The sequence below is a fragment of the Marmota marmota genome, unplaced genomic scaffold (assembly GCF_001458135.2).
Source record: "Marmota marmota marmota unplaced genomic scaffold, marMar, whole genome shotgun sequence".
NCBI lineage: Eukaryota > Metazoa > Chordata > Mammalia > Rodentia > Sciuridae > Marmota > Marmota marmota.
In genome coordinates this window covers 53,962,324-53,989,400 of record NW_026000005.1, presented here as the reverse complement: position 1 = coordinate 53,989,400, position 27,077 = coordinate 53,962,324, and the positions used below count along the sequence as shown (strand labels likewise).

General features: G+C 45.2%; 2 long non-coding RNA genes across 3 annotated transcripts in view; one reads left to right on the top strand and one right to left on the bottom strand.

Moving 5' to 3' along the window:
- Positions 1 to 27,077, bottom strand: part of LOC125618330 — a 43,082-nt gene that overhangs the window by 6,990 nt on the left and 9,015 nt on the right. Inside the window, exons 2-3 of one of the 2 annotated variants that reach the window (XR_007349627.1) lie at positions 7,669 to 7,817; positions 2,745 to 2,936 (exon numbers count right to left, since the gene is read on the bottom strand). This is a non-coding gene — a long non-coding RNA (uncharacterized LOC125618330). Of the gene's footprint in view, positions 1 to 2,744; positions 2,937 to 7,668; positions 8,679 to 27,077 lie in introns of those variants that run through there. The other variant, XR_007349626.1, reaches the window with a different exon arrangement.
- On the top strand, positions 17,005 to 24,854 carry LOC125618332. Its single transcript, XR_007349630.1, has 2 exons — positions 17,005 to 17,093; positions 24,522 to 24,854. It is a non-coding gene; the product is annotated as an uncharacterized LOC125618332 (long non-coding RNA).

Genomic DNA, 27,077 nt, shown 5'->3' with positions numbered 1-27,077 from the left:
TATAATCTCTATCTCCTGATAAAGATGCTTAACTTCTTCTTTTATCTGTTTATGTAATTCAATTTCAATGTGCTCTTTCACTGTTTGGATTTGCTGTCTCATATCCTCTTTAAGGTTCCATTCCATCTGTCTAAGGTATTCCTTGAGATCTTTATATGACCATTTTTCTAATGACTCTAGATCCTCCTGAATATTTAGGCTGTCCTTCATTGTTTGTACTCCTTTTCTTCCTTGCTTTTTTATGCTGCTCATGTTACTTCTTGTTCTGTTTGACTGCTGAGTTACTGTTTACTCTTATAAATTTATTTGATGCTGTCGCGCTGGTTTCAATGAAGTTATCTCCTCCACCCGTGACGTCAGTTCTCTGCCAAGGAGGTATCCCGTGCAAATGGTGACCGTTCGTTCCCTTTGCCGGGTGACCAATGCAACGGGTGAGTCCTGACTGACTTTCCCAAGCCCCGTTTGAGTCCTGTGGCCCCACCATGGCTGATTTTAGGACTGTCAGCAAAAGAGTCTCTGCAAAAGAGTCCAATGTAGATAAACTTCCTATTTTTGTGTCGCCCTGTTCTCTTGGCCACTGGCCGGGAAGATACCAGCACTCCAGGTGCTGGACACCCCTTACTAGTTTTTCACAAACATGTATCCAGTATAGTAGTTTGTAGAAATGTGTGAACAAGGCCTCTGGCCTTGAGCTGGGCTTCACAGAAATGTCTACGTTTTTAAGATAAGTTACAATTGGGCTCCATGGTAACAGCTAGTAAGGGAGAAAAGAAAGGAGAGAAGAAGTTCTCTCCTTCTCAGATGTTGTCCTTGAAGGGTTAACATGCCCAAAACAGTGAAATAAAAAGCTGCTTCTATGTGAACTTCTGCAGACTTTGAACTTCTGAGCCCCTTCCCTTACATGCTGGGTATAAAACTCTGAAACTACCTAAACTTGGGGTTCAGGAGATTAATTGAATACAGCAAAAGCTGTGCCCACTGAACCTGGCTGCAGCCAAATAAAACTGTTTCCTGCTATTTTCAGTGCCTGGCCTTGTCTGTCCCTACACACAACTGAGAATGGTTTCTATAGATGAATATGTGAAATCTATCTGATGACTGGACACACTGACTCTGAAATAAAATTAATAAAAATTCTATACCCCCAAAAAAACACTTTCTTCTCATTAATAGGCAAATGATCATAGACATCTTCACTTAGTTTTATATTTTAAATGTCTTCAATGCAAAAGAATGTTCATGGGAAGTATCTACATGACATCCTCAATTTTGCCTCTTGATCTGCAAAGCCTATAGGACACATGATCTGGCCCTTCGCAGGTGCTCTTTGTCCTTGCTTCCTGCATTCTTGATTGTGAGCAGCCAGATGCCTGTGGGACACATGCTCAGGTTCTGGAGACAACCGCCCAATGCCCTGGCAGTGACACACCCTGACAGATACATCGGGCAAGAAACCAGCAAACACTTCCTTTGTTCCTTGGTTAGTCTCTTCCTGCGGAAGAAAAGTACTTCTAGGAAATGCATTTGATGTCCATGCTCACACTCACACCTGGGGTGAAGATTCAGGGCCTGAGAGCTCAGAACAAGGACATCTCTCCTTGCTGATTAGATCTGATAACACCATGACACGGGCAAACATCCCCCATCCTCAATTCCCACCATTCTTTCTCTCTCCAACCTCTTGAACTCTTTCTAAACCCAAATCTCTACAGTGTCCTCATGGCATCACCTGCTCTAATGTGTCCTCAAGCCAAGGCAGGCTGCACTCACTGGGCCTGGAAGCCCAGGCAGATGGCCTGCATTTGCTCACCCAGACTCTCTTTGCCCTGGCTCTCTGCATGCTCCCAAAGCTGGGGTCTTCCCAGTCCTCTAGCATGTGTCTTGCCAAGTACCAAGCTCCCTGCCACACCCCTGCTCAAGCTACCCCTTGAAAGTGATAATGAAATGTTGAAGTTCGTATTCTTCTAATCAGGTATTTAGATTATAGATCTGTTGATCTGATATCCATGCAGCTAAAATGAGCATTTTCTTTACTGTTTTTCACATTAAAGATGCACGCTTTGAAGAAAAATGAAAAAGTAGCTGGGTATGGTGGTACACACCTATAATCCCAACAGCTTGGGAGGCTAGGCAGGAGGATCACAAATTCAAAGCCAGCCTCAGCAACTTAGTGAGACTCTAAGCAACTTAATGAGACCCTGTCTCAAAAAAATAATAAGAAAGGGCTGACAAGGGAGTGCGTTGTAGCTCAGTGGTAGAGCACTTGCCTAGCACGCATGAGGCACTGAGTTCCATCCTCAGCACCACATAAAAATAAATAAATAAAATAAAGGTACTGTGTCCATCTACAACTAAAAAAAAAATTTTTTTAAAGAAAGGAAGGAAGGGCTGGAGATGTTGCCCAGTGGTAAAACACCCCTGGGTTCAATCCCTAGTACCAAGGGAAAAAAAATAGAGAAGAAAAGTGCAGGATCTATTGCTTGGAATTACTTCCCCTTTCCATCATTGTTATGATATAGAGCAAACTCAAAGCTGCAGAGAAAAGGTGTTATGGAAGGCTCTTCCAGAATAAGATGCTGCCCTCAATCAAAGATGTAGACTCTAAGACACAGAGATTTCAGAGATCTTCATGTGTTTAAAAAGCGGGGCTTCTGCATGAGACCAAAGCAAGTAAAGGGACCAGACTCAATTCTCCCCTCTGACAACAATGACAATCACGAAACATAGGATTTTGGTGGACTTACACAATCATGTTGGAAGTGTTAATCCGAGTGTGGTGGAATGCCCCAGCGACTGCAGCTCTACACAGGGTTCACACACACATTAGAAGGCATGGGCTCAGCCAATGCAAGTCCAAACAAATGAGGTGCGTGGGGAGCTCAGGACCGTACTAGTCTGGAACCACCGTGGAAGTGCCTGCAGAGGAGCCGAATGTCCTAGACAGAGGTACAGGCTGCATGAGTTCTGGTGCAGATGCAGAATGGCTACTCTGATTCACTGCGGAGTCCAGCAGTGAGTGCTTTGATAAATGGTTTTGCAGTGTGATTGCTGATTTTATGTTTCAACCTAAGTCGGCTGAAGAAGGCCCAGAGAGTCAACAGAACATGAATTCTGGGTATGTCTGTGAGGGTGTTTCCAGAGGAGAGTGAACTTTTGTGTGGGCTCTCTCTTGTCAGTGAGGAGGTCCACAGAATAGGGTAGAGGAGAGTGTGGCTGTGGAGTCATTAATCAAGACCTCCAGAGGCCAAGCAGGAAGCAGGTCTAATTTTATTGAGCAGTTACCATGTATGTATACTCAGGCAGTAGCTATGCGGATTACAAGCAGCCACCAGTACAATTACTGGCCAACTGTCCCTGCAGCGACCAATCGAGGAGTGGGCCATGGAGCAAGCACAGGGACTGCAACACATGGCCCCACACCCAGGGCTGTGCCTATGGGGTAAGCGGTTTTCCACTCACACGACTAGCATGGGGGAGTGGTTTGCCACTCAGACGCCCTCAACATATGCCACGTACACAGTACTCCATGCACTTGTCCCCACATCTCCCCGCTCTGACTGTGCTGCCAGGACTTCAGCCAGCATTGCTGTTTTTCATTCGGTGGTCTTTACATGGTTACATAAGCATCTCACAACACAAGAAAATACTATCACTATTATAAACAGTAAGGCCAGGGTAATGGCATTATAAGATTAGTAATTTGGCTATCAGGTTTTTTCAATGTTCAGTCAAGCCCTGGTAAAAGGAAGAGGTTGTCAAGATAGACCCTTAGTCTCATTGATTTTGACAATTGTCTTGGTAAGGTTATGCAGAGTCATAACATAGTTTGCATCCCAAGAATGCTTAATATACTGAGAAATATTGGAGAAGTGTAAGGTTACATTTTCAGATACAGCACATTGGGTGACCCAAATACTATAAAATTTAGGGACACAAGTGAGCCTTTGTAATATAAACAGAATATCTAGTTGTTCCTGGTGAAGGTCTAGTTCTTCCTGAATGGCTAAAATAGTGGCTTGGGACAGTTTATTTAAGTCATTTTGAACAGCAAAGGCTTCTGCCATGGCAGTACACAAATTGTTTACAGTCTGAGCAGTCTGGATACTCTGAATGAGCGAAGCAGCAGCAGTGGCTGTGGTGGCGATGGCAGCAGCTACCAGGACAATAATTCCAGCGATGATGAGGCTAATTGCTCACTTTGTCTAGTGTAGGGTCTCATTCAGAAGATTCTTCATCTCTATGTGGGGCGTGGGGCTGATTGTTGCAGTCCCTGTGCTTGCTCCACTCTCTGGACAGGTTCACTGAAAGCCAGATTGCTGGGGATACTCTGAGGATAAATATACGTTTAGCTTTCACAGCAGGGGTTAGATAATTTGTGAGCCAGGAGGATGTATTGACTGCACAAGGGACCTCTGTACAATTGATATTTATGCCATCAGTATCATTGATTATTAGCATGGCAAAGGGTGGCATAACACAAGCCTGTACATAGCGGGTATGGGTATAATTTGGTACAAAGGCAAATCCGTGGTCAGGGTCTGGACTCAATATCGACCCATTCATCCAGCCAGCTACTGCCCATTTGATGGGTCTAGCAGCCAGCAATATTGGCATGAAATCCCTCATGCCATACTGATTTCCTGCATACCAGTTGGTAACAGCTTGTCCCGTGTAGCAGGTACTACAGTAGCCCATATTGTTTGGGGGCACATTAGTTACATTCCAGGGAGCTGCGCCTGCCCAGGCACATAGATATTGTTCTTCCTTGGAGAAATTCCTCTTATCTAGGAGATAAGGTGTGGCAGTGACACATTGATTCCATGGGATGCTATCATTATCTGAGGGGGGGGGCTTTCTAAAAGAATTGTTGGGCATGTTGGCAGCAAGGGTTTCTTGCATTTGCCATGGGGGAGTCTATGGGTATAGGTAGCATTGAGTATAACTTTAAGGTCATTGAGAGATAGCCCAATATATGACTTATTATAGTTATCTACAATAGTTTTATTGGCAAGAGCAAAACAGAGAACTGCCTGGATTATAGGTTTTATTATATACTATGGAGAGACAAATGGGCAGAGTAGGTATGGAAAGGCTAGTGTTCCAGGGTACAGTTATCTCCTGGATGGATAACTCAGGATCAATAAGGTTGGAATTATTAGAGAAGAGCTTGGATAAAGCCCCTTCCCAATTAGCCACTGCTAAAGGTGGTGGCCTAGTGACCAAAGCTCAATTTAACTCATGGGAGGTTTCACTGTTAGCGGTGAGCGTTGAACACACTAGGACCATTGTTGTAGGCCCAGGGATGGGGTTGCCACCAGGCAGAGGGGCCAATCCACTGGCTCAGTCAACAAGACCTTCAATATCACCCCAGGTTACTTTATGTGAGGGCCGTTTGCGTTGTTGAGGTCTTTGCTTGTGAGGTTTCTCCTCCAGAGTTGGTTCCTTCATCTTCTTGGTTGGTGGTTCTGGGGTCCAGGGCTTAACTTTCTGGCAGGCACCCAGATGGGATAAGGCTCTTGTTAACATATGCCCTCCACCCATGGTTAAGAGGGGCCCCAGACCATCGCATGCATTTGTTATGGGATTCTTTCATGAAACCATAGGTAGATGGGAGGGCCCCAAGAGGGGGGCCAATGCTTAGGGGCTGCTACTTCTATAGAAATTTTTGAAAGTGAAAGAAAATTTAAAGCAAATAAGATTCTTTAAAGGCATCATGAGGGGACTTGGTATAGTTTCCCCCTCTGTTTTGTAGCATGACCTTTAATTCCTTGTGTGTTCTTTCTATGATGCCTTGAGTCTAAGGGTTATAGGGAATCCCAGTTAAGTGCTGTATATGCTAACCATTGCAAATCACTTGAAATGTCTTGCTGGTATAGGCTGGCCCTTTGTCAATTTTAATAGACATGGGAGCATCCATAATTTCAAAACATTGAAGTAGATGGGAGATGATCTTTTTATGGTTTCTCCTGTGTAGGCTGTGGCCATTACACAGCCTGAATAGACATCAAAAATTACATGAATATATGTTAAATTTCCAAAAGGAGCAAAATGAGCAACATCCATTTGCCATAAAGAATTAGATTTTAACTCTTGGGGATTCACTCCGGCAGGTTTTAAAGGGCCAATGGAGAGAAAATGTGCACAGTTTTTGCAGTCTCTGACTAGCTGTCTGTAAGCCTCCTTAGTCCTGCTTTTATGTAATTGCCATGGCTACGGGCTACAGAGAGGCTTGAGCTGCTTGTGTCCCTCTATCCAGGGTGACCAAAATCCATTCATCCAGTTTTCCATTTCATACTGGCACCTCTTCTGCTTTATGTTCCTTATTTAGTCTGTCCCAGATCAATTTCTTGGCTGAGGTCACCCTAGCTCCTTCATGAGACACTTTTCTTCTACCACCTTGTTTACTCTGTCAATAAACTGTGGCAAGTCCTCAGTGACTTTCTTCCTTAAGCCCTATATGGAAACTGTACCTTCCCCAGCTGGTAACTTCCTCCAGGCTCTCAGAGCACAGAGCCACACCTGATCAAAATAATTTGGTGGGCCTGTGGCTTGTACAGCAGGAGAACTGTAGATTCTCATTCCCTGCAAGCATTCAGCTGGGAGGTTAACATTTGTGGTGTGGTTATGATCCCCCTGCTATTCACATTCATCATAGAAAAATGCCTTCCACTTCAAAAATGTTGCCAGCTCAAGAGCTACTTTGGGTAGGTCTTTCCAGTCTTGAGGGCAATTAAGTTCAAGACTGAGTGATTTGAGAATTTGCTCTGCAAATGGCCCCCAGGGCCCATCCTCTTTCACTGTCTTCTTTAACTCCTTCAGGGTACCCAATGTGTGTGGATACCAAATGGCAAGGTGCTGTGGTATGGGGGCTGTGTTGACTGGGAAGGCTTGTACTACCTTACCCCACTTCTCATCTCTTACATAGATCTTCTAAAGGATCTCTGGCCTCCTGGAATGGGTTTCTGGGAGACCATGGCTTAGGCCTGTCTGGCGGCCTAGTCATTTCCAAACTGTCATAGCCCTTTGCTGGCTTTGGCGTTGCCTCATAAGGAGGCAGTTACCATTGACTCAGGGAAGGATATAATCTTTGCCTGTCTGTAGAAGGCACACCTGCACCATTTGTGGTCACCTCTTCCTGCTCATGAAGGCTAGAGGTACCATTTCCTGTCTGTCTCCCTCCTGTAACTGTTGTGGTTGCTTGCTTTGAAGTAGATTCTCGCCCCTGCTTTCCTGTGCCTGCTGCAGTTGCTTGCTTTGAGGTAGATGGTCGCCCGCCTTTTTCCCCCTGTCTTTCACAGCCTCATCTTCCCTCAGGGCCATCATTATATGACAATAGTCTATGGCAGGGCCCCTTAAACTTTGCTGAATGGCTGTCACAATAGGAAAAAAATGTAGTGGTAAAATATTCCCCTGTTTCATTTTAGCTTGTCCCGCATTTGCCATTATCTTGTCCCATATAGTAGGATAAGAAACATCAGCAGCATCGATTAAGGGTTAGTGTTGATAACCCAGAACTTCTGGGCTTCTCTCTTATTCATGATTAAGCCTCTAGTATCTAAGAGAGTGCGCAGCACTGGCAGCTGCAAGTCTGTGGTGGAACTCTGTAGGTTCCTCATTTCCCCTTTCTCACTGCTCTGTGAGGGGCCACACCCTGTCTTATAGGCTTACCTCAGACCCTTGCTCAGGTGCCAGCGGCGTGGGTTCTCTCATCCAGCAAGGAGGTCCGTGGAACAGAGTAGAGGAGATTGTGGCTGCAGAGTCGTGGAGTCGCGGAGTCGTGGAGTCTCAGAGTCTTTGTTTCTTCTGAGAATATCTGTCTAAGATTGGGTTTAATGCTGATACCAGTGAGCCTAAGACCAAGCAGGAAGCAGGTCTAACACAGCTACCATGTTACTCAGGCAGTAGCTAAGAAGATTACAAGCAGCCACCAATACAATTGCTGGCCAACTGTCCCTGCAGCAACCAATTGAGGAGTGGGCCATGGAGCAAGCACACGGACTGCAACACGTGGCCCCACACCCAGGGCTGTGCCTATGGGGTAAGCGGTTTTCCACTCACACGCCTAGCATGGGGGAGTGGTTTGCCACTCAGACGCCCTTAGCATATGCCATGTATGCAGTACTCCATGCACTTGTCCCCACAACCTTTGAATTGGTAAACAAGGTCCCAGGTACTGGGGAGGTAATGACCTCCTGGGAGCATGTGGGCACCCCCACATGATGTGGGTCCTGAAGAGAGCAAGGTGGTGCAGGAGGAGGGAGCTGGGACCTCCCCTCCCTGCCCTGGATCTTAGTGCTCTTGGTTCTCAGGCCTTCAGACTTGACATGAGTGAGGCTACAGGCTTGAAGACATCAGATCTCAGGACTGCTCAGCCTCCACACTTACATGAGCCAAACCTTTTAATAAATCTCCTCTCACAAACATCTCTACATGTACTATGGATTCTGTTTCTCTGGAGATCTCTGATTGACCCAAGCAGTTTCTTTTAAAGTTGAACATTTACCTACTTTATGATCCTGTCATTCTACAGGAATTTACACAACAGAAATGAAAAAGTATGTCCTTACAAGACACATACAGGTGTTTTGTTTATTAGCCAAAAATTAGACACAATTCAACTTTCCATCAGTAGATGAATGGATAATGATGGTCTCTCCACATGACTGAATGTACTCACAAATACAAAAAAAAAAAAAAAAACAAGCTCTTGATATTTGCAACATAAAGAAATAAGCCTCATTTCTGGTTTAAATTTTAAATAATTGTACTTAGTGAAATAAACCAGAACCACCCCCCCATACATACTGTGTGGATTCATTTATCTGGAAGTTGCAAATAAAGGAATGGTGATAGAAAGCAGGATCTGTGTTTCCCTGCAGGAGACAGGGACTGAAGAGACTTTGGAAGGGAAGAGGTAGTCATGTTTTTGTTTTGGGTTTTGCAGGTGTGTACACGTGTTAAATTATCAAATAATCCAATATATGTGCATATTATTGCATTTCTTTTCATAAATCCAATAAAACTTATACAGCATCTTTTACTGAAGTTGATATATACACTGTATGGAGTCAGGGCCATTCTGTATGTAGACTGTCTACAAAGAGTTCTCTTCAGCAAGTTGTTTTAAGGTATCATAAAACATTTAAATCTCATGGGAAATGAAAAAGTTGAATTTAAAAACAGCTGTTTTCCACTTGACATCATAAACTCATCTCAGTTCTAATGATCACAGGAATCATCATTCCTTAATTACTCTTGGAATCTTAATTTTTTCTGTTAAAAAAAATCTTTGTTTCTTCTGAGAATATCAGTCTAAGATTGGGTTTAATGTTGATACCAGTGAGCCTAAGAACATGAGGTTTCTATAACTTTTATTTCCTGGCCTCTACACCTTTGCATTCCCATGAACTCAACTCCAACCTTACTAGTGTCATCACCTGGCTATGGTTTATCCATGTATTCATCAACCATCCCTCTGTCCATTCACTCATCATTTCATCCATCCATCCATCCTTCTTCATCCATTCATCCTTTATTCATGCATCCATTCTTCATGCATCCATCCATATCCATCCTTTCTTCCTCCCTCATGCATCCCTCCATATATTCACTGATCATTCCATCCATCCTTCTTTCCTTCATCTACCCATCCATCCATCCTTCCTTCCTCCCACATGCATGCATCCATCCATTCACTGATCATTCCACCCATCCATCCTTCATACATCCATCCTTCCTTCCTCATGCATCCATCCATCCATTCACTGATCATTCCATCCTTCCTTCCTTCATGTATCCATCCATCCTTCCATTCTTCCACCCATCCATTTATTATCCATTCACTCATTCATCCATGTATTCCTCCATTCTTCTGTTCATCCATTCATCCATAGAACCATTCACTAATTCACTCACGCATCCTACATTCATCCATTTGTCCACTCATTCATCCATCCATTCATTAATCCTTAACTCATCCATCCATCTTTTCTTCCATCCACTCACCATCACTCACCATCCATCTGTTAATTCACTGATCTGTCTACCTAACCAGCCAGCCAGCCAGCCAGCCAGCAGATGATGACTGAAGGTCAACTCCACACAAAGTGGCTTCAGGCTATGTGGAAAGAACTATGAATAAAAAAAATAAAATAAAAATCTCCATTGGCAGCAGCTTTACTATACTGCTGCTTCTCCTCTTCCTGCCCCCTCTGGGGACTGCACCTTCCTCACCAATGGCTCCTCAATGACAACCTCCAGAGAATGCTCCTGACTGGACCCTTTCCTGGGTGGCCAGAGAGCTCCGGGAGATGTTAAGGGACACCTGTGGCCTCAGGGCTCTCTGTTCACCACCTTGATCTCTCTCACTGGGCCAGACATTGCCCACAGCAGCTCCTGCTCTCAGAACAGTGGCAGAAGCCAGGACCAGCCAGCTGCAGCCCCAGTTCCACATTGTACCCTGGAAGCACCTGGTATCCAGCAGGCACTTCAGGCAGAAAACCCGACTCAGAGCTGCTCACAGGGACGGGAACTTGCTGGCTCCAGTAACTGAGCAGTTCAGGATGCAATAGCTGGGGTGAAGACTGACTCAGGCCACAAGCAGCAACTCCCAGATGGGGCTCTTGGTCCATTTCTGGGCTCCACATCCTTCCCCATGATTCACCACTTCCTGGCAATCAGTTAGCTGTCAGGGTCCAGGCTCACTCCCTCCCAGCTAAGTTCCATATTCACGGAATGAACAAACAGCCTGGATCAGGCAGAGGCAGCAGGTGGATCAACTCCCTGGGAGAATTCCCAGGGGACAGGAATGGAACAGGGAAGGAGGGAACATTCCTGGAAGTCAAGGTAGCTACACAGGGGGCTAAGGGGCCAGATGTCCAGAATCCAGGACTCAGCTCAACTGCATGTGGCTGGCTCCTTCCTGTTCTTGGACAGAACTACCAGCCTCTGGTACAGGCCCTGTTCCCTCAGGCAGTGTTGTGGGACAGATGAGGCTGGACATCAAGGAATTAGCAGGAACTAGGTTCATTGGCTGCAGCCAGGTTCAGAAGGGAGGCTTTTGCCACAGTTCATCAATCCCCCTGAAAACTGAGTTCAGAAAGTTTTTGAACTTTGTACCCAGCATGTAGAGGGAGGAACTCAGAGGCTCACAATCTGCAGAAGTCCACACAAAAGCAGCTTTTCCACTGTCCTGGGCATTGAACCCAGGCCTGGATACAGAAATGTAAACACCTCTGAGGAGGCCTTGAGTCAGTCTTTCTTATCACATACTGAGTGGGATGCCTGCTGCAAGGGCCCTGCTGCCGACACCAGCACACCAGGCCTCATGCACCCCAGCCAGGGTACACACGGCCACCTGCTGCCAGTGTCCACCAGCAGTCCCTGTGGTCCCCAGCAGGTCTGTGAGGCCACAGCTCCCAGGGCGGATGCCTTGTGCCTCCACCGGGTCACACCACAGGCAGCCTGGCCTCACACCCAGCCCAGGTCTGCAGATTGTGGCTGTTGGGGAGGGAGGATCCACAAAGACATTGCCATGTTTGGAACCAAAATAGCTTCTCACATGAGAGAATCTTCTCTCAGTGGCCAAAATGTGATGCTTTTACATTAACACAGAAGCCCAACAAGCCAAGTTATGGATGAGTGCTCTGTGGATGCACCTGCAGTGTACCAACTCAGCAGACAGCCCTGCTTCCCACTTAAAGAGACACTGCAGGATGAAGTTCCATGTGGCTGCTTCCTCAGGTCCAATCCCCTCCTGCTGGCCCTCTCTCTTTCATTTTACCCAATGTCCCCTCTTAAACCCAAGTGACCAGTGCAGGTAGGGCGGCCTTGACCCAAGTCCTAAGAACTCATGGGGCAGGCCCCCGCCTCCTGGGCATGAGGTATCATAGAAGTGGGTTTCCACCAACTCAGGCTGGCAGACGCACCCACAGACTCCATTCCACCAGAATAGCCTTCAGTGCCAAACAAGGTGGCCTTCAGGGACACAGTTCCCTAGGCGCCATCGTGTGCCTGGGGCACGGTGCTCTTCAGAGCAGAGAAGGACTGCAGATGCAGATGCCTAAGTAAGCAGCATTTTACCCTCGTCCTCACCTCACCCCTCTGCTGGCATGTAACCCTTCCAGCCAAACAGTTCATGTGAACATATAATGTGGTTTAAAGTCACACATCACATCGGGGACATTTTAATGGTTGCTTTCTCTCTAGAATGCTCCATTAGTGTGTGCACAGTGCTGAGTAGCTTCAGAATGAATTTCTCTCTCTTCTTTCAAAAGAACTTTGACCAAATGATTTATTTCTGCCATTAAATTGGGCACCAGTGCCCAGGCCATATTGGCCAGGAGGTGCCGGCTCAGATGCAGCCTCCAGGTCCTTCCAGATGCTGCCAGCTGCAGCTGTGAGGCTCCGTTTCACTCCAGCAGAAAACCCCTGGAGGAGGGACACTTGTCAGGGGCAGGGCACCCTGACACATGTGCTCAGTCTGTCCCCTGTGATTTCTTGGTCCCAAGGGCTTTTCCTTCCAAGGTCTGGTGCTAGCTTTCCTTGAGTCTCTGCTCTTATTTATCTCCCTGCTCCTCGTGAGCACAGGACTGAACAGCACTCTTTGTCCATTCACTGGGGGATCTGGCAGGGACAGCGAGGCTGGTCTGGTATGCATACAGGGCAGTGTATCGATGCATACAGGGCAGTGTATCGACTGGTGCAAAGCCAGGTCTTGGTGCAGAGAAGCACCAGTCATGTGCCCAGAGATATTCACTGAAATCAGAGGCCCTGCTGGGACCCCCAACCACTCTTGAGGGCAGAGCCTGCAGGACCCCTCTCCACTGCCAAGCAGGAGGAGGGCTACAACCTGAGGGCTTGTCCTCCCACAGCCTGGGCTAAGTAGCATCCAGGGCTCAGCCTGCTCAGAACAGTCGTATCAACAAGGTAGACCCTGAGAAATTGGCCCACCAGGACCCTGCTTGATCTTCTGTGGCCATCTGCCAGTAGAGCCAGACTCTGAGCCAGCACTTCAAGCAGCAAGTCTGCTGCTGAGAAAGACCCTGTGCCTCAGGAAGGGACCTCCTCCAACCTCAGACCTGCAGGTGAAGGTCTTGTTGTTCTCACCAAAATATGTCTTTATTGTGGTTCAATCATTAGGAACTAAATCCACCCAAAATTGACATTGTAAGGTGATCCCCTGTCCCCTGCCCACTGCCTAATAGTGGAGGGCCTGTTCTCTGGGGAGAGTGCCACTCAGGAGCCTGAGGTGAACTTCCCCCTTCCCCTGCCCTGCAGAGTGGCCTTAAGGTTTGGGGATGGAGCTGAGGTGCCCACCTCTCCCAGTCAGGAGGACAAAGTGCCCTCCACAAGAAACCCAAGGACCTCTGGGGGTGAGTGCCACCTGGCTCCTGTGTCTCAGCACATCATCTTTCCCATCCCTCTGCAGATGGAGTAGGCTGGAACCCTCAGGGGCAACACTCATCCCAAAGCCAGTGAGGCATGTGGGGACATCTGTGGGAGACACATGGGCAATTTGAAGGCCCCAAGGTTCCCCAACGTGGCCTCTTAGAGGCTGACCCTGAGAGGGAGAGACTTTGAGGAATTCCCCAGAAGTAACCCTCTCATCACTTCCCTGACACCAAAAGTGAGTCAGCAACTTCTAAGGGATTTTTGTGCTGACAGTACCACCCTGAGGGGCTCAGGGACTCCAAAGATGCCTGGCTCTGTATGCAGGCATGAGACTGGGAGGGAGTTGTCTATATGCCGGGGGAAAGCGGTGGGACCTTCTAACCAGCGTGAGGTGAATAGCATCAGAGCTGCCTGCAAGCACCTCCTAGAATCCCTGTCAGGCACTCAGACCTCCAGAAGGAATCTGTGCCATTCCTACATCACATCGCACTTCCATGGCTGCCCACAGGGTCCCTCAAAAGCCTCTGGCCTGGTGCTTTCACTGCTGCTAAATGTTGCCATAAAGAGGGTTTAGTCAGTTTTTTTGCTGCTGTGACCAAAAGCCTGAAAAGAATAATTTAAGGAAAAAAAGTCTACTCTGGGGCTCACGATTTCAGAGGTCTCAGTCCATAGAAGGCTGGCTCTATTGGTCTGGGCCTGAGCTAAGGCAGCACATCATGGTGGAGGGTGTGGGGGAGGGAAGCAGCTCAGAACATCTCACCAGGAAGCAGAGATAAGATATACACCCCAAAGGACAAAATATACATCTCAAAGCCATGTCCCCAGGAGCCCAGCTCCTTCAACCACCCCCACCTGTCTACAGTCACCACTCAGTTAATCCCTGTCAGGGGATTAATGCAGAGATTAGTTTAAGGCTCTCATAACCCAATCACTTCACCTCTGAACTTTCTGTATGTCTCACACATGAGCTTTTGGGGGACATCTAATATTGAAACTATAGCATTCCACTCTTGGCCCCAAAAAGCTCATGCTCATCTCATAATGAAAAATACATTGAGTCCATTTCCAAGAGTTCTGTAATCTTAACAATTCCATCATTACCCAAAGTCCAAGTCAAAAATCTCTGGACCCAAGGCAAACTCTCAGCATGAGCTCTTGTAAAAATCAAAAGTTATGGAATGGGACTGTAGTTCAGTGGCAAAGCACTTGACTAGCACATGTGAGACACTGGGTTTGATTCTTAGCAACACATAAGGAGAAATAAATAAAGAAAGACATTCTATTCATCTACAACTGCAAAAAAAATTAAATCAAAACTTACATGTATTCAGTATATCCTGGCACAAAGTAAACAGAAGGGAGAAATAGGGGCATAGAAAGAAGGATGGAAACAAAACAAAACTGAAATCCAGTTGGGCAAACAACTCTTGTAGCTCTACCTCCAGCATCCATAGCACAATATAATGCAATATTATATAGCAATATAATGCTCTATCCACACCCCGTGGCCTTGCTGGCTGCAGCCCACATGGCCTCTCTGTTGGCTTATCTGCTTGATGCCTGAAGCTTCCTTTAGCAGACATTCCACATTAGTGGCATCTTTTAATCTCAGGGGTCTCCACTACAGCTTTGGTTTCCTTCTCACATCTCCATACATCTCCCTCTCAGGGCATTTCACAGGGACTCCAACCCTGCTGCACTATTTCTGGCCTCCCAGGTTTCTCTTTGAAATCTCAGTGGAAACTTCCATGACACCCTAATTCCAGCATCCTGCAATCCTGCAGAATTAGCACCACATAGTTGATGCCAACATCTGCTGCCTTCTTGAGGCAGTAGCCAAGCCTCCAGGGACTACAGTTGCTGCAGCCCCTGAGTGCCCAGGTGGCTGAGCATGGTGAAACAACTTCTTAAACCCCCTGTGCAAGAAGTGTGCCTCACTGGTATCTTCCCAAAGTAATTTTTACTTTCAGTCTCTTGAGCCCTAGATGGGTGTGGTCTTACCAATTCCTGAGATGTCCTCGAGTCATCTTTCTTATTGTCTCTGAGCAAAGTCTTTAGAATTTCTTTAATTGTGGTAATGTCTCTTTTTTTAATAACTTTATTTTATTTATTTATTTTTATGTGGTGCTGAGGATCGAACCCAGGGCCTCACATGTGCTAGGCGAGTGCTCTACCACTGAGCCACAATCCCAGCCCCAATAGTGGTAATGTCTTTAACAGCTGCAATTTTCTTAGCCCCAGTTTTACTCCCACCTTTCAAGTCCCAGTATTTCAAATCTTTCTGCTCTGCTTTCTGGTCCTGAATACCACAATAAGTTTGGCTAAGAGCTACCACTAGTACCCGTGCCACAGCCTGAATACTCTGCTGCTTAAATTTCTTCTACCAGATTAAGAAGTCCATTGCCTTTAAATTCAGTCTCACAGAAAGTCTCAGGACATGGGTAAAATGCAGAAAACTTCTAAACCAGAAATGACCTCTAGTCCGATTTTCACAAGAGTCCTCCTTTTCCTCTGAAACCTCTTTACTGTCCACAGTCCTATCCACATGCTGGTCTTCTGAACTCTCATCAGAATCACCAGTTTGTACCTCTAAACTTTACAAAATTCCTCCCACAAATTCCAAAGCTTCAAAAGCTTCTGAACCACCTGGTCAGGTGAGTCACAGCAACAGCCCCACTCCCAGTTCCAATTCTGTTTTAGTCAGCTTTTTAACTGCTGTGACAAAAAAAAAAAAGGCCTGATAAGAACAATTTTAGGAGAAAATGTTTATTTGGGGGCTCATAGTTTCAGAGGTCTCAGTCCATATAATGCTGACTCCATTGCTCTGGGCCTCAGATGAGGTAGAACATTATGGCAGAAGTGTACAGTGCAGGAAAGCAGCTCAGAACATGATGATCAGGAAGCAGACAGAGAGCTAAACTCAGCTCACAGATATAAAACTCAATGGCATGCCTCCAGGGACCCACCCCTCCAACCACACCCAGTTAATCCTTATCAGGGGATTAATGCACTGACTAGGTTAAGGGTCTCAGAATCCTATCACTTCACCTCTGGACCTTCTTGCATAGATTCACACATGAGATTTTGGGGGAAGCCTCACATCCTAACCACAGCAGATGGGGTTTCTGTGTCACAGGGCAGATGCTATAATCCCCTGGGCCATAGAGCCTTCAAATAGGCCACCATAGCTGCAGTGTCCACCAGCTACAGCAGGCTGTCACTGTCACTGTCTTGAGGTCTGCCTGCTCCTTCCTTCCACTGGTGGCTGGATCTTGCCTTTTTCCTGTGTCCACACTCTGTGTCAAGTGCAGCTGCTCTGCCAGGCATTCCAAGCAGCTCAGTTGCCTGCCTATGCTTAGCCTGGATCTTGCTTGTCTCTCATCTGAGTGAGACTGAATGTGTCTCACATCTTTATTTATTGTTGTTTAAATCCAAGAACAAAATGTGCAATGTCATGACATTCTGGTTTTGAGGTAAAGTGGTCAGAAGGGCAGGCTCACCTCACTGGACCTCAAGAATGTGCTAGCTGGCTCTTTTTGACCTTACAACACTGACCCCCTTGACCTTCATTGAACGGAATTCCCCAGAATTTTTAGTTCCCCAATAAAAGCCCTCACTAGCCTCTTTTGTAAAACCTCGCTGCCCACCTGGGGAGCTTGAGGCTGAGGGATCAAGGAGCCATCCCTGGAGCTGGTTTAAAGGTAAAACTGTGTGTCTGTGTCTTTAATTCAAACTCCCTGAAAATTTTCCTGTGTGACCAAACCATTCCCCTCTGCACTGGCCACGGACTAAATGTGGCACCCAATGTGGGGCATGCAGGTTAAATTCTAGGTTGAGTGGAGAAGCACGCCATATAAATTTATTGGATTGTGACAAATTGTTGTAAGGAGGTAGCAGACAGTTTGGAGCCAAGGATGTTAAAGATTAATAATGGGAAATTCAGCTTCAACAGATAAGGACATGTATTTAACTATTTTGGAGACTGTAATTAATCAAAAAGGAAAACAGGTCAAAAAGAGCCAGCTAGCACAGTTTTTAAAGATGGTTGGTGAGTTTTGTCCATGGTTTTGTGATCAAGATTTACGTACTTGGGAGAGAGATTAGGAAGAAAATTACATAAAGCTTGTCTGTCTACTGAATTACCCAACAGTACTATCAATAATATTCAGAGGATTTGGACTACATTAGAAATTTGCTTCTTTGATGACTTGGGCCAGAATCCATGGCCCCCAGAAGATCTATTGAAAGGGATTCAAAGAGCAATCAAATCTATAGAAATGAAAAAACTGCCTGAGGCTAAAATAATCTATCTTCCTTTATCGAATTTGAGAGCAGAATCAAATTCCTTTCAAATTACCCATCAGGCGAATAACCTTGGAGCCAGACCCAAAACTGAGAGGTTAGCTCCACTCGAGCTAGACCAGATTAGTCACTTAGAAAAACATCTTTCCTGAAATCCCAGAGGAAACCCATATAGAAAAGCCTCCAGAGGGATAGATAATCCTCCTCAGAGGGAAGAGAACCACCAAGAGAGAATTTCTAGAGAGGTGGAGAATCCTCCTCCTCAGAGCTTTGGGAAACAAAGCCAAGATTGTGGAGAGGAAGGAGACACGGATGAGTCTCAGACCAAAGGAGATAAGTCAGACAGTGAAATCCAGGAATTACCAGGAAATTTTAACAGATTACGTCTAGCAGGGCCTGCTCCAGCCATTTAGATTCAGCTGCTTCCAGTTAGGACAAATTTTAATAGGTACTCTGAGCTAGCAATGACCTTCCTTACACCGTTACAACATGGATTCAGGAGAGCTCAGGAGGCTGGTGAGGACTTTAGTGGATTTCAATTTTTTCCCAGTTTTTGAACAGGTTATCAATCAAGACCAGTGAGTCCGAGTTCATGCTGTAATACCATTTAAAACTATCAAGGAGTTAAAAAATGCTTGTGATGTATATGGTCCTAATTCGCCATTTATGCAAAGCTTGCTTGAGACAATTTGTCATCAGCCACTCCCTCCAAGTGACTGATTCTCTATTGCATGATCTTGTTTTAGCGGTGGAGATTTTTTGCTTTGGAGGTCATATTGGTCCGATTATTGTTCGGAGCAAGCAGAGAGAAATAGAAGGCAAAATATTGAAACCCCCTTAGAAATGCTTTTGGGGACGGGTAAATTTGTAGACTTGGAAAGATAGTTGAATTACGCATTTGCAGTTTATGATCAGATAACCACATGTGCTAAACACGCTTGATGACAAATTAACTCCCAGGACCAGTCTAGTTTGGTTTTAACTAAGGTAAAACACAGATAAACTTTACTCAGACTTTGTGGCCCACCTGTATCAGACGACTAACTAGGTCAATCGGAGACCCAGGTGCTTGTGAATTTATCATCAAGCAGTTAGCATTTGAAAATGCAAATAAACTTTGTCAGATGTTCTCAGACCCCATAGGAAGAAAGGAACAGTTTCAGAATTCATTCACTTGTGCTCAGATATTGGCCCAGCTCAATTACAAAGCTTTACCCTTGCAGCCACCTTGAAACAAGCATTTCAACCTCAGTAGACAGTACACCAGTCCCGCAGACAATATTTTAATTGTGGGAGAAATGGTCATTTTATGTGAGCCTGTGAAATTCAGTGCCATAAGGCCAGGGCTCTTCCTGTTTCATCAGCGCCATTGCGAGAGACCACATGGCGGGGGAGAAAATCAACCAATATGGCGTCAGTCCACCTCCATTTTGGCCTTCACTTCTGCCTAATAGGGAGTCAAAAAACTTCCCATTGGCCCCTCCTGGGGCTGAAAAAACAGGGGAAACAAAAGAGAGGTTGCAGGGCCTGACGTTATCCCAGCCGCATTTTTACTGGCACGAACCACCCAGACAATCCTTTTATGACCAGCAATGGTAAACTGACTTAGTGCCTAAAATGGGACCACAACAAATTCCTACCGGAGTTTTTGAGCCATTTCCTGCAGGAAATATAGGGTTAATCTTGGGACATAGCAACTTAAAACAGGCAATCCTGGTGCTACCAGGAGTTGTGGACTCTTATTTTAGTGGTGAGATAACAGTTACTGTAAAATCAGACTATGCCATCCGGCTTTCTACTGAGAATACAATAGCTCAATTGATTCTTTTGCCCTGTTATTCCGTCGATTGTCTGGATAGAACCTCAATTCCCAAATTGCTGGACAGAGTGTACTGGGCTTAATTAGTATGGCAGGAGTGCCCCCTGATGGAACTCAAAATTAATCATAAAAAATTCAAAGGGGAGTTAAACACTGGAGTGGACAGGTCCATCTTGTCTCACGAATTCTGGCCTAAAACGTGGCCCTTACTGCTGGGTTTCTGTTCATGACTAAAAGGCTCAGGGGTCACTCCAGTTGAACTGGGCTGACTGGGCTGCACAAAATAACCACACAAGAGACATAAACACCTTTTTCTTTGGGGTAGCTATGACGGTTCCTCTGACCTTAAGGGTTCTCAGGAAGAGAGAGAGAGAGCACATGCTGACCCCTTTTATTGAGGAGAAGCTATTCAAATGAGGCAAGGGGTCAGGTTTCAGGGGCTGAGTCTATCTTCATGATGTCCACTGTCAGCAGGTTGACTGACACCTGGGTAGGCCACACCCAAGGGCACAGTAAGAGAAGGGGACACACACACAAGGCACTTCCAGGAACATTCTATCCTAAACAGGGCAAGGGGTAATATTAGAAAGGAACAGGTGAGCGTAGCTTCACTCATGGGGCGGTAGCAAGACACACATGCACGAGACACCGACCCTTGAACCCAAGAAGGGTGGGGAAAGCTCTGCCATATTTCTGTGACTGAGTGCCTCAGCACCCAGCCAGAGAGTATAACTCAGTCATGTGTAAGGTTGGTCTCCCACACCCTACATATAGCGCCAGCCAATTAAGAAGGATTAGGACAGATTTCACAGCCTGCCCAGAGTGCCCTCGCTGGGAGTACCAAGATGGAAATAGTAGAGTTTTTAAGCCATATGTGTTAGATTCTTTAAGGGGATTTATGGGGAAGGGATATACTAAGCAAATTAGGATTATTATTGATAACTCCAAATTCTATGAGGTCATTTGAGGAATTTAATCAAGGGTTTCTTCCTAGGGATAGTGAAAGAAATTTTCAGGACGAATATCTGCTTACAAACCAGTCTTCTAGACAGGGATTAATAAATGCTTCAGACCAAAATTTTTATTAGGGGCCCTGAGTGTCTCCCTGATCCAGAAGACAGCAGAAAATATCACCTGGATCACAGAAGAACCGATATGTATTTCTCAGTGGCCTATCCCAGGGGAGAAACTTAAGATAATTCATATGTTTGTTAAGGAACAACTTCAAGCTGGTCATATAGAATCAATGCTTAGCCCTTGGAACACCCCCATTTTTGTTATTAAGAAAAAATCAGGTAGTTGGAGGTTATTACAGGATCTAAGGGCCATAAATCATGCAATTCAGCCCATGGGATCATTACAGTCTGGACTTCCTTCCCCTACAGCTATTCCTTTGGATTATAGCTTAATGATAATAGACCTGAAAGATTGTTTCTTTTCAATAAAATTACATCCTGAGGATTATGAAGAATTTGCTTTCAGTGTCCCAGCAATTAATTTTAAAGAACCAGTTATGAATATTGCTGGAAGGCTTTGCCTCTAACTGCTCCTGCTCCCACAGGAGCTATATGGCAAATATCAGGAGTTGTTAAGTGGATTCATTTAGCCCACTCTCCCCAAAAGAGATTAATTCCTTTTCATGACTCTATTGCTCAATCAGTAATAAAAGGCAGAACAAGAGTTTTACAACTAGTTGGATCAGAACCTGATATTATAATCATTCCATTTTCTGTTCAACAGAATAATTGGCTTTTTCAAGCTTCTAATTTATGGCAAATAGGTTTTGCTTATTTTCCTGGTCAGATAGAAAGCCATTATCCTCATGATAAAATTATTCAATTTGCATTAATAACGCCGTTTACTTTTCCAAAGATTGTATGTGCACAACCAATAGACCCTAACCCTAACCCTAACCCTAACCCTAACAGTGTTCACTGATGGCTCAAGTTCAGGTAAAGCAGGTTTTTAAGTTGTGTTCATATGATACAAACCTCATATGCTTCTGCCCAAAGAGCAGAGCTACAAGCTCTCATTTGTGCCTTAGATTACTTTGCAAATTAGCCTATTAACATTTATTCTGACAGCTTATATGCAGTCAGAGTTACTAAAAATATTGAAACTTCAGTTTTGGGGTACACATCATCACAAGAGCTATTTAAATTATTTCATAACCTACAAAGGGTGGTGCAAATGCAAAAGCACCATGTTTTATAAACCACATACAGGCTTATACTAATTTTCCAGGACCTCTGACTTCAGGTAATGAAAAAATTGATAAATTGGTAGCTGTTTGTCAGCAAATGTCTTTTTATGATAGTGCACAAGCTTCACATTCTTTAAATCATCAAAATGCTTCTAGTTCACATAAAAAATTTAATATTACCAGAGAACAAGCTCGTCAAATTGTAAGTCATTGGGGCTGGGGATGTGGCTCAAGTGGTAGCACGCTCGCCTGGCATGCGTGCGGCCCGGGTTCGATCCTCAGCACCACATACCAACAAAGATGTTGTGTCCACTGAGAACTAAAAATAAATAAATAAATAAATATTTTAAAAAAAAAAATTGTAAGTCATTGCCCCAAGTGTGTTATTCACACTCCATCTCTGCTATCAGGGGTAAATACCTGTGGATTAAAATCAAATCAATTATGGCAAATGGATGTAACTCATGTTCCTCAATTTGGTAAGCAGTGTTTTGTCCGTGTAACAGATTTATTTTTGCTACAGCCCATGCAAAGAAAAATGCTCAACATGTCATTTCTCACTGCCTAGCTGCCTTTGCAGTATTAGGATGTCCTTTACAGATTAAAACAGATAATGCAACAGCTTATGTAAGTTCTTCTTTTCAACAATTTTGCCAAGAATTTCAGATTGACCATAAAACAGGTATTCCTTATAACCCCCAAAGTCAAGCCATTATAGAATGAGCTAATTTATCTATTAAGCTGCAATTACAGAAATTAAAAGGGGGGATAGGACTATGACCCCCCCAAAAAAATAACCTCAATCATGCACTGTTTGTTTTAATTTTTTTAAATTGTGACGTGGAAGATTACACAGCAGCTGAGAGACATGTCTTCCACAGCAACAGGCCCTTTAGGCTGAGTTTTGTGGAAAGACTTATGGACTGGTCAATGAAAAGGACCATATCCAGTGATTATGTGGGGCAGAGGTCATGCTTGTATTTTTCCAGAAAGTGCTTTTCATCCTATTTGAGTGCCTGAATGCACAATCAGTCATGGAGGAAATAGAACCAAGATTCAAATGACTGAAGATCGACTCAGAGAAGCCTTCCCTCAAAAGAAAGAGATTTTGAAAAAAGAAGATGATCCAGCAAGATTCAGCAGAAAAGCTGTTCTCATGGGAAGACCTGAAGAAACTGACAACACACGCTTTGTGAATGATTCGGCTCTTAGGGAGAAATAAGACTCCAATGATGATGCTTGCCATGGTAATAGCATTACTTGGCTGTCAGGTAAAAGGGAGTCAAGCAAACACTTATTGGACCTATTTCTAAGATCCACCTTTAGTACACCCAGCCGTGATGACTGGAGAATCCATCCCAGTGTTTACTAATGACTCATTCATGATGGGAGGATTTACAGATACTCATATTACTCCCAATCATGTGACTAGATTTAATTATTCTGCCTATAGTGCCCAATTACCTTTGTGTTGGTCCCACGATAAACATGCTGGATGTCTAAGAGTATCATCTGAGGAAAAGACAGCAGTTGGGAAACCTAGACTAATTAATTGTACTATTAATGGAGACTTAAAACCTTATACTAGATCAGTTATTAAAATGGGACTTTCTCATAACAAACCAGTCATTTCTGCAGAACCTCCATGAGGTTCCTAATTGTCCTAATAGTTCTGCAATAGAAATTGGCACCTTTCCTAGATGGATAGATTCTGTAAATACCTTTCCAGTACAACATAAGGTGTCTAAAGATAGTGGGTATATTTTAGAATGGTCTCCAAAAGTTGATAAAAGAAAATTATGAAAAAGTTTTGCTATGACACCTGCAGGATTTGTTAGCAATATTTTGACCTGGAGTGAAGGTGGTATTCAAAAGGATGTTTGGCACTTAATTGCTGCCTGAGAATTTTTACATTTTACAGATAAGCCTTTACCAGAATTTGTGGGCAAGAGTTGTAAGGAAGGTTCTTGCTATGGCTTATGAGCCTGTGTTCAATCTCCTTATGTTTTAATTATTGGAAATGTGAAAGTTAAATGGGTAGATAATAGATATATTGTAACATGTAACAAATATAATCTAAATAATTGCATTACCAGATATAAAAGAGGAAAAGGAGTGCTGATACTTCATCAGCCCTCCTTTGTCTTATTGCCAGCTAATATTTCAGAGCCATGGTATGCTGATGGCATGTATTACAACAAATACATGCCCAACTAGTGAGACCTAAACATGCCATTGGAATTATAATAGTGAGAGTTGTTGCCTTGGTTTCCTTTATTGCCTTGACAGTCACAGCTTCGGTGGTGGCTATATCTCAAAATAGTCAACATGCAAATTTTCTTAATAATTTGGCTCAGAATACTTCCAAGGCTCTTCACAATCAAATAAACATTGATGAAAGGATTGAGACTAAGTTATATACCTTACAGGCAACTGTCATAAATATAGGTAATGAGCTTTCGGCTTTAAAGTTTAAAGAAAGACTCAAATGTCACGCAAGTTATAAATATGTGTGTGTTACAGCCGCCAAGTACAATACCTCCCTGTGGGATTGGGAGGAGGTTAAAAACCATATATTGGGTATTTGGCAAAATAATAATAACAGCTTGGATCTTTTGGAGCTCCATCATCATATTCAGGATATTCAAAATAATAGAGCTGATTTTTCAGATCCTTCTTCCTTAGCTAATCAAATATTAAAAGAATTAAATGGCTTTAACCTCAGGAACATTCTTAAAAACTCTGCCTGATATATTTTTGCATTGTTCTCTTTGCTCTTAATTCTCTTTTGTGTTATAATTATAGGATGGCAAGTCTTCAAAGCAAGAATTTGGGGACTCAAGAGAGTAAATCATCACCTGCTTTTTCAAAGAAAGAAGGGGGAATATGTGGAAGACCATCCTTGCACATGACTGAGTTGCCTCCCAGGCTGGGTGTGAGGCAGTCAGTTGCAGAAATGTGGCAGAGCCTTCCTCACCCTTCTTGGTTTTGAGAACATGTCCCTGTGGAGGCATGCCTTACCACTATTCCAGGGATTCAATCACTTCATCTGACATTGCAACACTGACCCCTTTGACCTTCATTGGATAGGATTTTCCCCAGAGTTTTTAGTTCCCCAATAAAAGCCCTCTCCCTAGATGCTTGCTCTCTTGCTAACCTCTTTGTAAAACCTCCCTGACCGCAGGGGAACTTAGGGCTGAGAGCTCAAGGAGCCATCCCAGAGCTGGTTTAAAGGTAAAACTGTGTGTCTGTGTCTTTAATTCAAACTCCCTGAGAATTTTCCCACATGACCAAATTGTTCACATCCATGCTGGCTGCAGATTAAAGAGGCCTCTCACTTCAGTGCAAAAAAATGAGCACAGGACAGGGGGCCTCTCACTTCAGTGAAGGGACTGAGCACAGGAGAGAGGGCCTCTCACTTCAGTGAAGGGACTGAGCACAGGAGAGAGGGCCTCTCACTTCAGTACAGGGACTGAGCTCAGGAGAGAGGGCCTCTCACTAGGAAATAACACTAGCAAAGGAAAAGCCTGAAATCCACAGTCTGGGATGCTGCCTGGGACCAGAGGGGCCCAGCAAGACTAGGAGTGTTTGGATGAGACCCACTGTGAGGACTTCTCGCAGTGCTGGCATGCCATGGCAGTGTTCACAGTGTCCAAGTGCACTCAGCATCTGGATGTGTCTCAACCCTGAATGATTTTTCCTGGGAGTCCCTGTGGGTCTACCAAGCTACGGCAGAGCAATCCCTGCTCTGCCTCTTGGCCAGGGGTCTTCTCTGAGTCAGGTGGGCCCTCCAGCTGCTCTCCTGGGTTGGGGTTCTCTGGCCATTTTTTATCACTATCCCCTTAGGGGCAGCCACCATGGGCACCATGAATCAGCATCATGTCATGGCTCAAGACAAACACTAACACCAAGGACAGGAATCCCCGAAAGATGAGTCAATCTTCAGGACTTGATGGAGAAAGCAGAGAATATGGCCTGAGAGAGGAACTACAAATCCAAGAGGTTTAAAGAGAAAAGTTCATCTAGCATATGGTTTAGGAGATTAAGAGCCCAAGACAGGGGCCAATTTGCTAGGTGTCTGGTGAGAACAGCCACTTGGAGCCAGTGTGTGGAACACTTCCCTCTCACTTCAAAGAGAGACAGGTTCTATGGTCCCCTTCCGGGCATGCAGCATGGCCCAAGGATCTCCTTCCTGCCCCACCTTCAGTCACAGGGACACCTGGGTTCATTCACATCCACCAACCCGGGCACCCACACCACACAGGACCACACTGGAAGCATCAGGGTCAGAGGGAAGCAGAAGGAGTTGGGAAAGTGGGCAGCACCCTATCATGGCTCAGGGGGTCAGGAACGAGCGAGGCAGAGCACCCAGCCTGGGATGGGCCAGCTGGAACAGTGTCTGCCACTCTGGAACACAGGCTGTGTCTGGTTTTCTGCACCAGGCCCTAGGGCGATGGGCAGGTGGATGGTGGCCCAGGCCAAGAGGGCTCACAGAGGAGATGGGAGTGGGCTGCGGTGGGCAAGAAGAGGCAGGGGCCAGGCACGTTGACCCCATACATCACTGGGGTCATGTGTGGGGGCAGACATCAGGCAGCATTCTCCCGCAGCAGGCAGGAGCCTACCACAGCAGCCCTTGAGGCTCCCTCCTGGAGGCTGGACTCCAGAGGCCCCTCCATAGCTGCAGGCCACTGTTTTCCCATCCTCAGTGGTCTTCCTCTACTTGTTACTCAGTGTTCCACTTTCCCCCTGCAGAGGACACCAGGCACGCTGGGGGAGGGCCACATTCAACCTTCAGCACTGGCTGAGACCCCCATCTCCAAATACGTCGCTGTCCCAAGGCACCAGGAGTTTGAGCTCCAATTCCTAATGGGAAGAAGCACCAAGAAGGGGCGGGGCTCCATTGTGAGAAAATCAGAAGTCATGTAAAAGACAATGATCACGCTTAACTTGAGAGGCCACAGGCCCAAACACGGCCAGCCACCAGACACACCTACCCAGAAAATTCCTGAAGGCAGAGCACAGGCCCTGAGCAACGAACTTCCCTCTCACAGACACCACAGCCTCCCCATGGTGCTGGGAATGACAGGGATTGCCACGTGAGGGACAGAGCCAGTTCCAGGCTGTCCAAGGAAGGTCCATGCACTGTCCGGGGCACGACCCTGTGAGGGACAGAGCCAAGCTCCTGCATACCAGTGCTGGTCCTGCACTGTCCTAGCAGAAGTTTACAGAGTAACTGAGCTCTTTCCACTATTTCTCTTCCAGAAGGTGAGTAAGACCACACGTTGAAGAACCCGGGATGAGTGACATGTGACAAGGATGTTTTGAAAGAAAAAAAAAGTATCATGAAAAACAACCACGAAG